Genomic DNA, 13,533 nt, shown 5'->3' with positions numbered 1-13,533 from the left:
GGACTGAAGACACTAAGTGATGAAGTGTTTCAGGTGTTATTTTGTCCCATTCTTCCTGCAAACAGGTCTTAAGGTGTGCAGCAGTACGGGTCAGAGTGGGATGAGTCAGGGGGAAATGACAGAAAAAAATGAGAAAGAAAAAAGCAAACCTGTATTTTTAGGTATGATCAGATTACATGAATTCAGCCCGATTTTGACATGATTTTGTTGTGGCTGACAAATTTCCAGCATCAAGGAATAATATGAAAGTTGGGAATGATGACTGGGCCATGTAGCATGACATTATCAAAAACAGTGATATTGGGTCTGGGATGCACCACGACACTCCAATAAAAAGTCTAGCATGTTAGAATTTTTTATATTTTCTTATATTTTGTTTGACAGCTGCTACAACGTCTTCTTTGATTGCCATGACTGATGATTTCTTGACCCTCCTCCCAGACGACATGCAAGGACGTGAACAATGATTGGTGGGGGGTCAAACTTGTAGTGTTTCCAGTCTCCCAACCAAGACATGGCAAGAATTTAGGGCGCTATGATTATGATTGCCTAATCTGACATGGTGACCATTGTGAAAGACATATCATGGCACCTGATTCTTGTATTACAGGCTCAGCATTGTGGAAGATGTTGAAGGTGAGTGAAACTTTATGTAGCTGGAGAGTGTGTTTAGTTTAAACAGACTGTATACATGTCATAAGATGAAAAGTAGACACACACACACACATTTTGTCCGATCAGTGAAGTTACCAAGTTTGGCTGTTTAGTACATCAATATTATGGATGAAGGTAGGAACAGTGCTCTGGGTGTGGGGGTGGGGGTGTGTCTATGCACAGTGTCTGTCAGTGTTGCAGGTATATGTGCTTTACAAGGCCCTGAGAGCTTTTTCACTATTGGTGCAGACATTCTTCGCATCTCCTTGCAGTTGGTAAGTGATTTGTGTCATTTATTTTTCATCTTATTTGTATGAAAAAGGGAGTTATATAATTTTTCCATCTTTACAACTGGAATTTTAATTGTAATCACTTTAGCTTATCATTGTGATCATTCATTTAACTTTTTCCAGTTGTTTTCCTTTGTGGTAAATTTGTTAAAAATCCATTCACATACATAAAATACAAGAAAAGACAGTATGAAATATGTGAATATTCAATAATACGTAATAAATATAATTAAGCTCAATGAAACTGTAAATATAAAGAAATGGAAGTAAAGACAGTCTCATGTAAATCTTCACTTTTCAGTCAACTTGGTTTAGCATAATTTAATATACAAGAGACTACATACACATTTGTTATACACTTCGAATATTGAATATTGTGGCTGCTGTATTCCTCCTTCTTCTTCTACTACTTCTTCTGACAAGAATAAAAATCAAACAGAAAGAAAGAAAGAAAGAAAGAAAGAAAGAAAGAAAGAAAGAAAGAAAGAAAGAAAGAAATTAGCATTTCATTATAGCATATCAAAGTTTGAATTTTGGAGAGAAGATATTAGTTACAGTTTTTTGGAGGACACACACACACACACACACACACACACACACACACACACACACACACACCTGTATGTATAACTCAAGACGTCTGCACAGATGTTATGGAAACAGTAAATGGTATTTACACCAACAGCAGCAATATAATGTCAAGATCAACAAAGAATTTCAGGAGATTACACATTATATAACAGTATAAAGTGCATTTATACATTATATATTAATGATTATATTAATAAAACTTGATATTTAATATTTTTTTTACCTTACCATTTATTTACATGTGAAAGAATGTTGCTCCTGACCAACAAAAGCCTGCTGTCAGTTTCTGTGTGACTTTTTTCATCATCAGTGTAAACATGGCTTTTACATCATCAGATCTCCAGATGTCAGAAAATGGCTGAATTTAAACAAATTAAACTCAACCAAAATGACCAGCATGTGAAACCTGACATTTGTTCTAGCACATGGCAGCTTAGTGCAATTAGCCATTAAATTAACACATAAATTATCTGTACTATGTACAAGCCAAATGATGAGTAATGAAGTGTGAAGTATGAGTAGCGTATTTTCATACAAATCTGTTGTTATAGGGTTGTTTGGGTAATTATGTTAAACTGTCACATGCTACCATGAGTTTCAAATTTCACTCGAGTCCATAGTCAGGAAGCCAGGAAAACATTTTGTCCTGCTCTTGGGGTGGAAAGGACAGCATTTCTCATGCTTCTATCAATCCAAATGACACTAAACAATGAGTGCAGGCACCTGGGAACAGTTAGTGTCTCCAACATTCAGGATCAGCATCTGATCTCTGATTGAATTAGAAAGAAAGAAAGAAAGAAAGAAAGAAAGAAAGAAAGAAAGAAAGAAAGAAAGAAAGAAAGAAAGAAAGAAAGAATTTTCAAAATATACTTGCATCTGTGCGGCACGGTGGTGTAGTGGTTAGCGCTGTCGCCTCACAGCAAGAATGTCCGGGTTCGAGCCCCGTGGCCGACGAGGGCCTTTCCATGCGGAGTTTGCATGTTCTCCCCGTGTCCACGTGGGTTTCCTCTGGGTGCTCCGGTTTCCCCCACAGTCCAAAGATATGCATGTTAGGTTAACTGGTGACTCTAAATTGACCGTGAGTGTGAATGGTTGTCTATGTGTCAGCCCTGTGATGACCTGGTGACTTGTCCAGGGTGTACCCCACCTTTCGCCTGCAGTCAGCTGGGATAGGCTCCAGCTTGCCTGCGACCCTGTCGAACAGGATAAAGTGGCTAGAGATAATGAGATGAGATGAGACTTGCATCTGTCTCCACATTCTAATCCTAACAGAATACTTCAACTGATAAAATAGATGCAGCAGCACACATGAAACAGCCATACAACAGGATCACCATGCTGATGCATTTCCTCCACCACTGGTAAATGGCTGGTTTTGGCTCCCTGTGATGGTGTTAAATACCCACCAAATGGGTTCCTACCCCAGTGCCAATGTTTTCATGTGAGCCTGGTGGAGCCCAAGCCTCACAAGAGTGTATGGGTGAGGTCTATGATACACTGGCTCATTGAGCCAGCACATCTGTGGGCCAACTACCTCACCAACATCAAACACCCATGCCTCAGAGACTCCACAAGGTTCAGTGAGATGTTAAATTTGCTGCTCCAAGCCCTCCAGAAGGAAAAAAACCCAGAAAAATTTTGGAGGGGCTGAAGCCTGCATGGACTCACCTGAAGCTGACAGCCTTCAATGAAAAGCTTCCTCCAGAGGCTGACAGGGCAACCTCCATCCCAGAGCTCACGGCAGAGGCTGATAGGGCGGCCTCCATCACAGAGCTCATGCCAGAGGTCAAAAGAGCAACCTCCATCACAGAGCTAATGCCAGAGGTCACCAAGGCAACATTCAAATGCCATGCTCCTGCCTAAGGTCTGTGAGGCAACATCCCATGCCATGCTCCTGCCTAAGGTCAGTGAGGTGATATCCGAAACCATGATCCTGCCTGAGGTCAACTAGGTGACATCTGATGCCATGCTCCTGCCTGAGGTCACCATGATGACCTCTGGCATCATGCCCATGTCAGAGACCGGCAAGGTGGTCTCTAGCATCATACCTATGCCAGTGACTGAAAAGGCAGTCTCCAGCACCATGCCCAGGTCCATGCCAGAGACTTACAACCCAGTCTCCAGCACCACACCCATGTCCAAATCCAACGGGGTGACCCCTACTGAAATGTTCATGCCAGAGGCCAATAAAATATTCTCTGCTTAGAACACTGTTCTGCAAACCTGTGTAATGGAAATTTCTAATAAACACTTCAGAACGCTAGCAGTCGTCTTTTCAGTTTATTTATTATAGTAAATCATACAAGGAATAAAGGATAGGAAAGAAAGAAAATTAAAGCAGAACATCACCTCTAGTGATGTGAGAGTACGCGCGCGCTCTCTGAGTTGTGTTCTAGTGGCTGCTATCTATTATACTCTAAAGGTATTCGCTTACTGCTTGCATCTTCACGTGATTGGCTCAAGATTTTCTATGAAGCTTTGTTAAAGCGTGCACCTGGCGTGCAGGCGGATGCGTAGTTATGAGAACTCAGGCACCCTGCTTATCACCACCGAGGTCAGGAAAAGGTGGTTACATCATGAGAAGATGCAAGCTAGGACGAACTCAAGCACCCTGCTCATTACCACCAAGGCCACAGAAAAGCGATTACAACATAGGAAAAAAACATCTTTCTCAGTATATTAGGCCACTTGAGCTCAACACACAGAAACACAGAAAATAGGAATGTTCATCCATTAAAATTCCCTCACATTCCCCCCTTTTTATCCTATAGGATGAAAATTGCTAAAAGGAAAGAAAAGAACTGTACACAGTTTCAGTGATAAGAGTTCTCAGAGAGATTTGACTTAACACATCATTGAGTGTACAGGGATAATGCTAAGGCTGTTTTTATAAGACATAGACATCTTAAATGAATGCTAGCAAGCCATATACATAGATCAGGAATAACAGAACAGGAAACAATCATATTGAAAGTGTTTTAAGTCAGGACTAATTTCATGTCAACTGTGCTGATGTCATCGAACGGTGGGTTATAGTCTTCATGTGAGTTTGGAGGCCAGTCAGACAAGTCATCAGAGTCTATTTTCACCATCTGGTAACCGATATTTGTCAGCTGCCTCTGAAACACAGACATACAACATTGACAGAGAACAGGGAGCAAACATAACATCACAATCACTAAGCCCAGGACCGGTATGGTGGATAGAATTAGAGTCTTCCATCCACTAAACCAACACCACCAGCTGTCTTTGTCTCCTCCATGTTCATCTGCTCGTAATTGTTCAGCAACCTTGCGCATCTTGTTCAGTGCCTCAGTGATGTTACCATGATTCCCGTCATTTTCAGGAATGTACGTATGACAGTGTTCTCCTATCATGACACACACTCCACTTTCCTTTGCCAAAAGGATGTCGAGGGCCATGCAATTCTGTGTCGTCATTAATCTGAGTGCAGTCAATTCAGTTCTCACGCCCTCCATGGCCTCTATGGTTGAATTCACAAACTGCGCCAGCCTATAATGCACCACCTCAAGTTCATTCCAGAGTTGTGTTATCCTGTACTGTGGAAACAGTGCCTGGAAGAATTTCTTCACCTTGGGTTGCAGCTGATGTTCTGGAGGAGGAAACTCATCGTTGACACTTCTGCACCGTCTGCCACTCGTCTCAGGGGTTGCTATTATTAGGTGGGCATCTAATTGGATCAGGGCACATGTGCCTTTCCAATCTACCGGAAGAAAGTTACACACATAGTGACCACACTTCCATTGCCAGCCTGGGTAATAGAAGGTTGGACCAGCTAACTGAGTTAGATTCCCTCCTGGTCCTAAGTCACCTCCCATTATCGCCTTGCTTGTACAGAGTGCCACTTTGTCCCGTGCAGGTCACATTTGGATTTGGGACTGAACCCTGCATAGTGCAAACGGTTGAACACCTAGTTTCCTTGACCTTCCCTACGAGGTTTGAGTTCGGATCGCCCTTTCGCCCTGCGCATAAGGTATAATTTATCCCCTTTCCTGGTTCATTTACACTAATTTCTACCCTCGGGTCATCTCCCCCACCTTGATACGTGACACTACAGTCTTTTTCTACATCATTACAGACAGCTTCCATCACAGCTTGCCATGCTTGCGCAGTGTCTTCATCCATTGTGTTGGTGATCTCAAACAGGAATGGTTGTGTAACGGTATGTGGCAGAGTTGAGCAAACTAGACAATTTGACCTGTTAGCTTGTTTAGCTGTAAAATTAGCATACTGCCAATACAAATTATGAGCTGGATGTCTCCCTCGTCTCGATTCTGTGTCAGTCTGGGTTCCCTGTATCGACCACCACACGAATCCTCCTGTGAGCCCCAGTAGGATCAAGATGCTCAGGCCCATGACTGGACCTAGTTTATAATGATTTACCCCCTTCATTTTATGTTAACTAGGTCTCCGAGTTAACCCTTGCCCTTCTTGACGTGTATTGGTGCTCAGAGGGCGGGCATGCCCTATCAGCCCTTGTCCCACCTCACCGGAGCTTGGAGAAACTCAGGACTTCTGAAACCAGTTTTACTGACTAGATACTAAAATACTCTTCTCTATTGAGGGTGCAACAGCGTAACTGTGCTGTCACGCTGAGTCCCGTGGAACTTGCTCGCCATGTGGTTTAGATTAAGGCAGGAAAGCGGTCATGTAGAGCACCTTCTAAATGATAATCACTTACCTCTCCTCCTGAGTCTCGGGTTACCACTTGTCCCACCTTATGGTTGGGATTCTGTTCTCAGATGTACTCAATTAACACTTCTTTCTCCTCGAGCTTTAATCAGCATCTGGGTTGCTTAGGCCTTCTTTTCCCTCCTCCTCAGCCGGTTCAGGAACCCTCCTGCAGTGGCTAGCGTGGATCCACGTCACTCTGCCTGTGACCTTCACTGCCGTTGGGGTCGTGAGCAGGACCTGGAATGGGCCATTCCACCGTGGCTTGTTCCACTTGGTTCGTTGGAAGTCCTTCACCACGATCCAGTCCCCTGGTTGTAGATTGTGCAGAGGTCCCTCAGCGGATTTGGGAAGTGCTTCTTTTACCTGTTTGTGGATAGATTTCAAAGCAGAGGACAACGTTGCACAGTAATTCAACATTGCATCATCACACAGTGTGGTGTCCGGCAGTGTTCCTTGAGCTGGCCCTATCCCCGTGTTGGGTACTCATCCAAACAGAATTTCAAATGGGCTTAACCCATGTTTAGGCCTAGTTTGCATCCTCATTTGTGTGAGTACTACAGGGAGGACCTTTGTCCATCCTAGCCCTGTTTCTGCACAAGCTTTGTTTAGTTATTTTCCCTCTCCACTGCTCCCGCACTGGCAGGATGGTAGGCACAATGTTGTTTCAGGTCTATCTCTAGGAATGCTCCTATTTTCTTTAGGGCTGCATTAACAAAGGGCGTTCCGTTGTCACTTGAGATTTTGCTAGGTATACCCCACCTAGGAATTACATCTCTCAGGAGTGCTTTGACTACTGCCTCTGAGTCTTGTTTAGCTGTGGGGAATACCTCAACCCATTTTGAAAACATGTCAACTATTACCAGGCAATACCTTTTCCCTTCACTAAGTGTCAGTTCAATAAAGTCCATTTGGAGGTGATCAAATGGTTTGTCTGGTATTGGGTGTGCTGCTTGAGTTAGTCTGATACCTTGACCTGCATTATGTTGTGCACATATCAAGCATTGCTTTCAAAATTTCGCAGCATAATTTGAAAACCCCTTTGTGAACCATCTCTTTGTTACTTCTGCTACCATCCCCCCTTTTGACACATGGGTGAGCCCATGTGTCAATTTTGCATAGAAAGGGAACATGTATTTTGGTAGACAGGGACGGCCCGAGGGACAAACCCAGACAGAGTTTGCAAGGATACAGCCTGCCTGTTTCCAGACTCATCTCTCGTCCTGGGTGGCAGTGCTCTGAAGGTCCGCTAGCTGTAAACAAGGGGTAGAAACCTGAGGAAAGGCAAGGTTAGAGAGTGAACTGGAAGCTGAGGCTGCACATTTAGCTGCCGCGTCCGCCCTGGCATTCCCTTGAGACACAAGATCAGTATTGTTAGTATGGGCAGCACACTTACACACAGCAATGGCTCTAGGGAGTAAAACAGTATCCAACAACTCAGAGACCAGTTTATGATGTGCAATGGGAGATCCTGTGCTAGTGAGAAAATTTCTATGTTTCCAAATGGTGCCAAAATCGTGCACAACGCCAAATGCATACCTACTGTCCATAAAAATATTGACAGATTGCCCTGCCGCCAATTTGCATGCCTCAAAGAGGGCACAGAGCTCTGCAGCCTGCGCCGACAGGTTTGAGGGCAGACATGACGCCTTGAGGACCTCGTGATCTGAGACTACGGCAAAACCTACTTTGTTCTTTCCCATCTCTGGGTCTCTGGAGGCTGAACCATCCACATAGAGGATCATGTCTGGATTTTCCAAAGGGTTGCTCTTTAAATCTGCCTGGGGGAACAAAAATCATTAGTGAGAGCAACACAGTCATGTGGCTCTCCATCGTCCTCTGTAGGGAGAAGAGAGGCAGGATTCAGAACAGTACAATGTTTCACAGTGATGTTAGGCATATCAAGTATGACTGTGTTATACTTCAGCCATCTCTGTGCTGACAAATGTGACGTCTTTTTCACCAAGAGAAGCAGGGAGACAGCATGTGGGACCAAAAGGGTGAGGTTAGAATACCCCACAATATTTCTGGAGGCAGTTACCGCCTTTTCAGCTGCAGCAACTGCACGCAGGCAAACAGGAAGTCCAGCCGCCACTGGATCCAGCCTGCTGGAGAAGCTACAGGTTTCAATCTATCCCCGTGTTTCTGCAAAAGAACAGAGGTCATGAAACCCTTCTTTTCATCTACAGTTTGAACAAATGGTTTATTGGGGTCAGGCAGTCCCAGCGTGGGTGTGGTCTGCAGGGAGCCTTTTAGGGCCAGGAATGCTTCTTCAGCTTCTGGTGTCCATACGACAGGTGACGAAGTGGTGAGGGACGAACCATGCACGAGCTCTCTCACTGGACTTTCCAGGATGGAATAATTCGGAATGAATGCTCTGCAATAGGAACACATACCCAAAAATGACAAAACTTGTTTCACAGTGATCAGCTTGGGAATTTTCTGAATAGCTGAGACTCTGTCTGCAGACAGTGTTTTTCCCTCCCCTGTGATATCATGCCCCAAGAAATGCACCTTCTGTTTTGCAAACTGTAATTTTGTGAGGCTAGCCTTATGACCTTCCTTACTGAGGTGTCGCAGTAGCGTTACGGTGTCATCCTCACATTGAGCTTTAGTTGGGGCACAAATCATTAAATCGTCAACATATTGCAGCAAAGCTGATCTTGGTGACAAAGTTAATGAAGGGAGGCTGTCTCTGAGGCACTGGTTGTATATGGTTGGGGACTCACAGTAACCCTGGCACAAACAAGTGAAAGTGTATGGACGACCATCATACATAAAGGCAAACCAATACTGGCTGTCTTTATGTATAGGAATAGAAAAGAACGCATTTGCTAGATCCACCACTGAAAACCACTTACTGTCAGCGGGCACCTGGCCCAAAATGGTGTATGGGTTAGGGACGTCAGGTGCACGCGGAACAACCGCAGCATTGACTGCTTGCAGATCCTGGACAAACCTCCACTCATCGAGCTGGGATGTTTTTCTTGCCTTCTTAACTGGAAAAAATAGGAGTGCGCACTGGAGAGTCCGGGCAAGGGACAATTACACCTGCCTTCAGCAACGAATCAAAGACCGGTTTTATACCTGCTATTGCTTCTGGTCTGAGTGGATACTGGGTCTGTCTAGGCCTGAAATCTGATTTGGGGGTGATCACCACTGGTTCAGCATTCTTTATTAGGCCCACATGATGTTTACCCTTTGCCCAAACGGAATTTGGAACTCCCGCCAATTTGGGGTGCACCTCTGCTGGAGTTATGCCTGTGGAAACAGAGACAAACAGGCCACTATGGCCAGGGTCCCCAGGACCCTGGTCATCAGTGGCTAATATTATGCTGCGCTTAACATGCACACACATAGCCTGACTTTGCTTGTAGACCCCAAGCCTTTGACAAAACAACACACTAGGGTCCTCTGTTAGGGACCCTAACATTGTCATTGGCTGCACACTTCTTGACCCACTTCCCCACATCTTTCCAATGGGCGGCTCGCGGTTTTGCTAATGAGACATGGGGTATAGAATTAATGATGTCAAAGAAATCATGTTGGCAGAAGTCAACCTCAGAGTCCTCTGTCATGAGGCTGTGTCGATGAGCATTGATGCAGCTGTTTGGACAACGAATAAAATGGACCTGCACAGCACAGTAATGTTTAGACCAATATGTAGTTTTGGGGGTCAATCTTTCACGTGTGTGGGGGTCTGCAAACCAAGCCTTTTCAAAATCTACATCTTGCCCTTGGTGAACATGTGCTGTGCAATGTAAATCTTCCTCTTTCATATAATCTGTGTCAACTGATGAGGTGTTCAAGCGTGCAAGCTGTACAAGGTGTTTTGGAGTTTGTGAGAGTTGATCTTAGCAGAGCCGCCAGACATACACATACAGGGGGCTTCCAAACCCATACTGCACACCGCACATTTCACTTACTTCAATAGTTAGCCCATCTGGAGTGGACATGAGATTTACTCCTAATTTGCACATTAAATCATATGCTAACAAATTTACTGGATGTGTATGTGAGATGAGAAATGAGTGGGACGTAACTATTCCTCCCTCGCTTTCACACGGGAGGTTGACTGAGAAAGTTTCGGTTACAGGTCGTCCTGAGATGCCCACTGTCTGAATAGAATTTGAGCTGAGCGGTGGGTCTACTGGAAGTACCCCATGTTGTATCACTGAGTGTGCTGCTCCAGAATCTACTAAAAAGGTTAACACATGCCCACCCAGGGACGCCAAATTGTAATGGAAATTTCTAATAAACACTTCAGAATGCTAGCAGTCGTCTTTTCAGTTTATTTATTATAGTAAATCATAAAAGATAGGAAAGAAAGAAAATTAAAGCAGAACATCACCTCTAGTGATGTGAGAGTATACGCGCGCTCTCTGAGTTGTGTTCTAGTGTGTGCTATCTATTATACTCTAAAGGTATTCGCTTACTGCTTACATCTTCACATGATTGGCTCAAGATTTTCTATGAAGCTTTGTTAAAGTGTGCACCTGGCGTGCAGGCAGATGCGTAGTTATGAGAACTCAGGCACCCTGCTTATCACCACCGAGGTCAGGAAAAGGTGGTTACATCATGAGAAGATGCAAGCTAGGACGAACTCAAGCACCCTGCTCATTACCACCAAGGCCACAGAAAAGCGATTACAACATAGGAAAAAAACATCTTTCTCAGTATATTAGGCCACTTGAGCTCAACACACAAACACAGAAAATAGGAATGTTCATCCATTAAAATTCCCTCACACCTGCTCTAAGGGCATCAATGCTCTGCCACCTGACTCTTTGCTGAAGACATTATTTTGCATGCTAGCTCCACTATAGACATAATGTCATAACTCAACCCCAGCAAGGACGTCTCTCTACCCCGTTTTCCTGCAGTCCTGCCCTCTGTCTTCTCCTCTGCCTGAGACTGTGCTTGCCTTGGAACCCAGGACCTTGTTGGATGTTTAGGAGCAAGTCCACCCAGAGATGTGTTCTTAGGCACTCTGGGAGTAGCACCTTTGGGGGGAGGGGCGGCGGGTTTTCGGTCACATATTTCCCCTCATGCTGAACATATCCAGTGGCTCAAGTACCATGAAGTGCAGTTTTGCATTCACTTTCTGTTTGTTTACATTACCATGTGTGTTGATTCCTGTCTTGTCTCCTCCCTTGTCATATCATTGGTTCACTCAAGTTTTTACTCACCTGTCTTCAGTTTCCCCGGATTAGTTTGTTCATTTAAACCCTCTTGTTCCTGTATTCCTTGTAAAGTATTATGTCCTGTGTCCCATTTGACTTTGATATCCTGTTTGCCAGTCACCGAACCTGCGTATGTTTTATGAACATGTTTCTGCCTGCCGATTTGGATCTGTTTTGCTTGCCTTTTAATAAATATAGTTAAACTGCACTTGGATCTGTTTCCACCTCCCAGTCTGAACAAAGAGAACAACTGCTCTAATCTAAAGACCTTAAAGGGGCAGTTTGTCACTTATATTTCCTTATCAAAATGTCAAATCAGACTGTTTTGTAAACCTTGTTGTTGTTCCAGCTGCTCAGAACGTCAGCACTAATGCCAAGGAGTAATATTCTCACAGACACCTTTGCACACAGCCCCTTTCTCTCATACTATGGCATGTGTCACTCACATTCCTGGTGTTTTCAGATTGAACATGAGCCAGAGTTTATCAGTGATCACACACACACAGAGTATCTATTATGGGTTGTCACAGCATGATTCAAAGTTACTGTTTCCAACCCAAAGTTGAACATTTATTAAGGAATGTTTATATAATGTTATAATGTTTATAGTTACATTTAATGTGAACAAGTTAGTTCCTTTTCTTATGTTATTGCAGATATAGACCCCTTCGCATGTTTGTAAACAAACCGACCATTGCCAGGATGCGCGTGCAGCCTGGACCCAGAAACAATGGTGTTGCCCATAGACCGGCATTATGAGCTGTCAGATTATGCCAAACAATTGTCGTTACAAGATCGAGAATGCTACATAAATAAGTTAACTCTAACAAGTGGACATCGCCTACCAGATCCGCATTTAATTAAAGAGTGGACAGACGATGTTAGTAAGTTCCCTGGTATACAATGGCCAGATATATACTCGTACCTTATTGACAAGACTTCAGTGTACACCCACGAAAAACTTCGTGCCTACAAGTCTTTAGACGCATATGATTATGTTATGTGCGGGCATGTACAACTTGATTAACAATGGGACATTCATATTCATTTTGTTTTAATCAAATTATGCCAGTGATGTGATGGCAATGTGGCTTTAGCTACAACAGCAAATACCAACACTAAACAGCAATTTGCAGTAGGTAATGGCATGAAAGGAATGATAGTGTAAAGAGTGCAGCTAAGAGAAATCAGAGCTGTGTAAAAAGCGAGAGGCAGAGACCAGAAATGAAACTGAACGGGGCAGGTGCTAGGTTAGAGCAGTCAACGTAAGTTGGCATTTAGAGTGAGGGCACACAATTTTACCTTTCCATCCTTGCTTTAAAATTGTGATTTTCGGCATACACAAATAATGATGGCACAAAATCTGGACTGCTTGAGTCAAGCAAGACCTCTCCTACAAACAAAATTGCATGCAAAGCTAAGTTAACATGCTAACAATATTCATGACATTGTGTAACTATGACCCAGCTAATCAGACAAACGTTACCAAAGTATTTTGCTACATCAATAAACGAAGACTAGAAAGAATAAAAAAGAAAGATTTAATAAATAGCCTGATCTTACCTGTGATGAAGTGGGCGCTGCAAACCCATGCATTTTTGATAGTGCTTTCATCCCAGTCTACACATTTGATGGCTCGTAGTCATAGATGTCGGCGATTTTTTTGGAATGGGTGAGATCCTGCTGAAATTCTGAACATTTTAACCCCATCACTGCTACGATTCTGACACCCGAAAACACAACAACTAGGCATTTCTGAGTCTTTTTTGGATCCAGGCTGCACGCGCAATTTCTGCTTACGTATGAATGACGTTTACTGCGAAGGGGTCTATAAAAAGTAATTCCCTTATCAGCCTCTTTTTTCAGTCGCTTGAAGGTAATACAAAAAAAATGTCGCTTATCATGATACCTAGAAACTGCAAAGTGCTGTCACTGGAGACTCCTTTCCTAAATCTTGAACAAACATCTCCTTGAAGAAAAAAAGTCTCTTTTCATCATAACAATATGCAGAGCATCTGTTGTACTAGTCCCTGTGAACAAGCTGTTAGTATAGAAACAGTCAGAACAAGTGTGTTTAAATAAACAGAAGCTGTTATTTAAAAAAAATAAATAAAAATAATTTG

General features: G+C 43.4%; 1 protein-coding gene across 1 annotated transcript in view; it reads left to right on the top strand.

Annotated features, from left to right (window-relative positions):
* The first annotated feature begins 869 nt into the window (after positions 1–869).
* Positions 870–13,533, top strand: part of slc4a1b (solute carrier family 4 member 1b (Diego blood group)) — a 103,110-nt gene continuing 90,446 nt past the window's right edge. Inside the window, exon 1 of the mRNA XM_060939349.1 lies at positions 870–929. The gene's annotated coding sequence lies outside the window, so the exon portion shown is untranslated. The remainder of the gene's footprint in view (positions 930–13,533) is intronic.

This window comes from Neoarius graeffei, chromosome 14 (assembly GCF_027579695.1).
Source record: "Neoarius graeffei isolate fNeoGra1 chromosome 14, fNeoGra1.pri, whole genome shotgun sequence".
NCBI lineage: Eukaryota > Metazoa > Chordata > Actinopteri > Siluriformes > Ariidae > Neoarius > Neoarius graeffei.
Note: the sequence above shows the minus strand (reverse complement) of the source record. Positions and strands in the feature narration are given on the sequence as shown.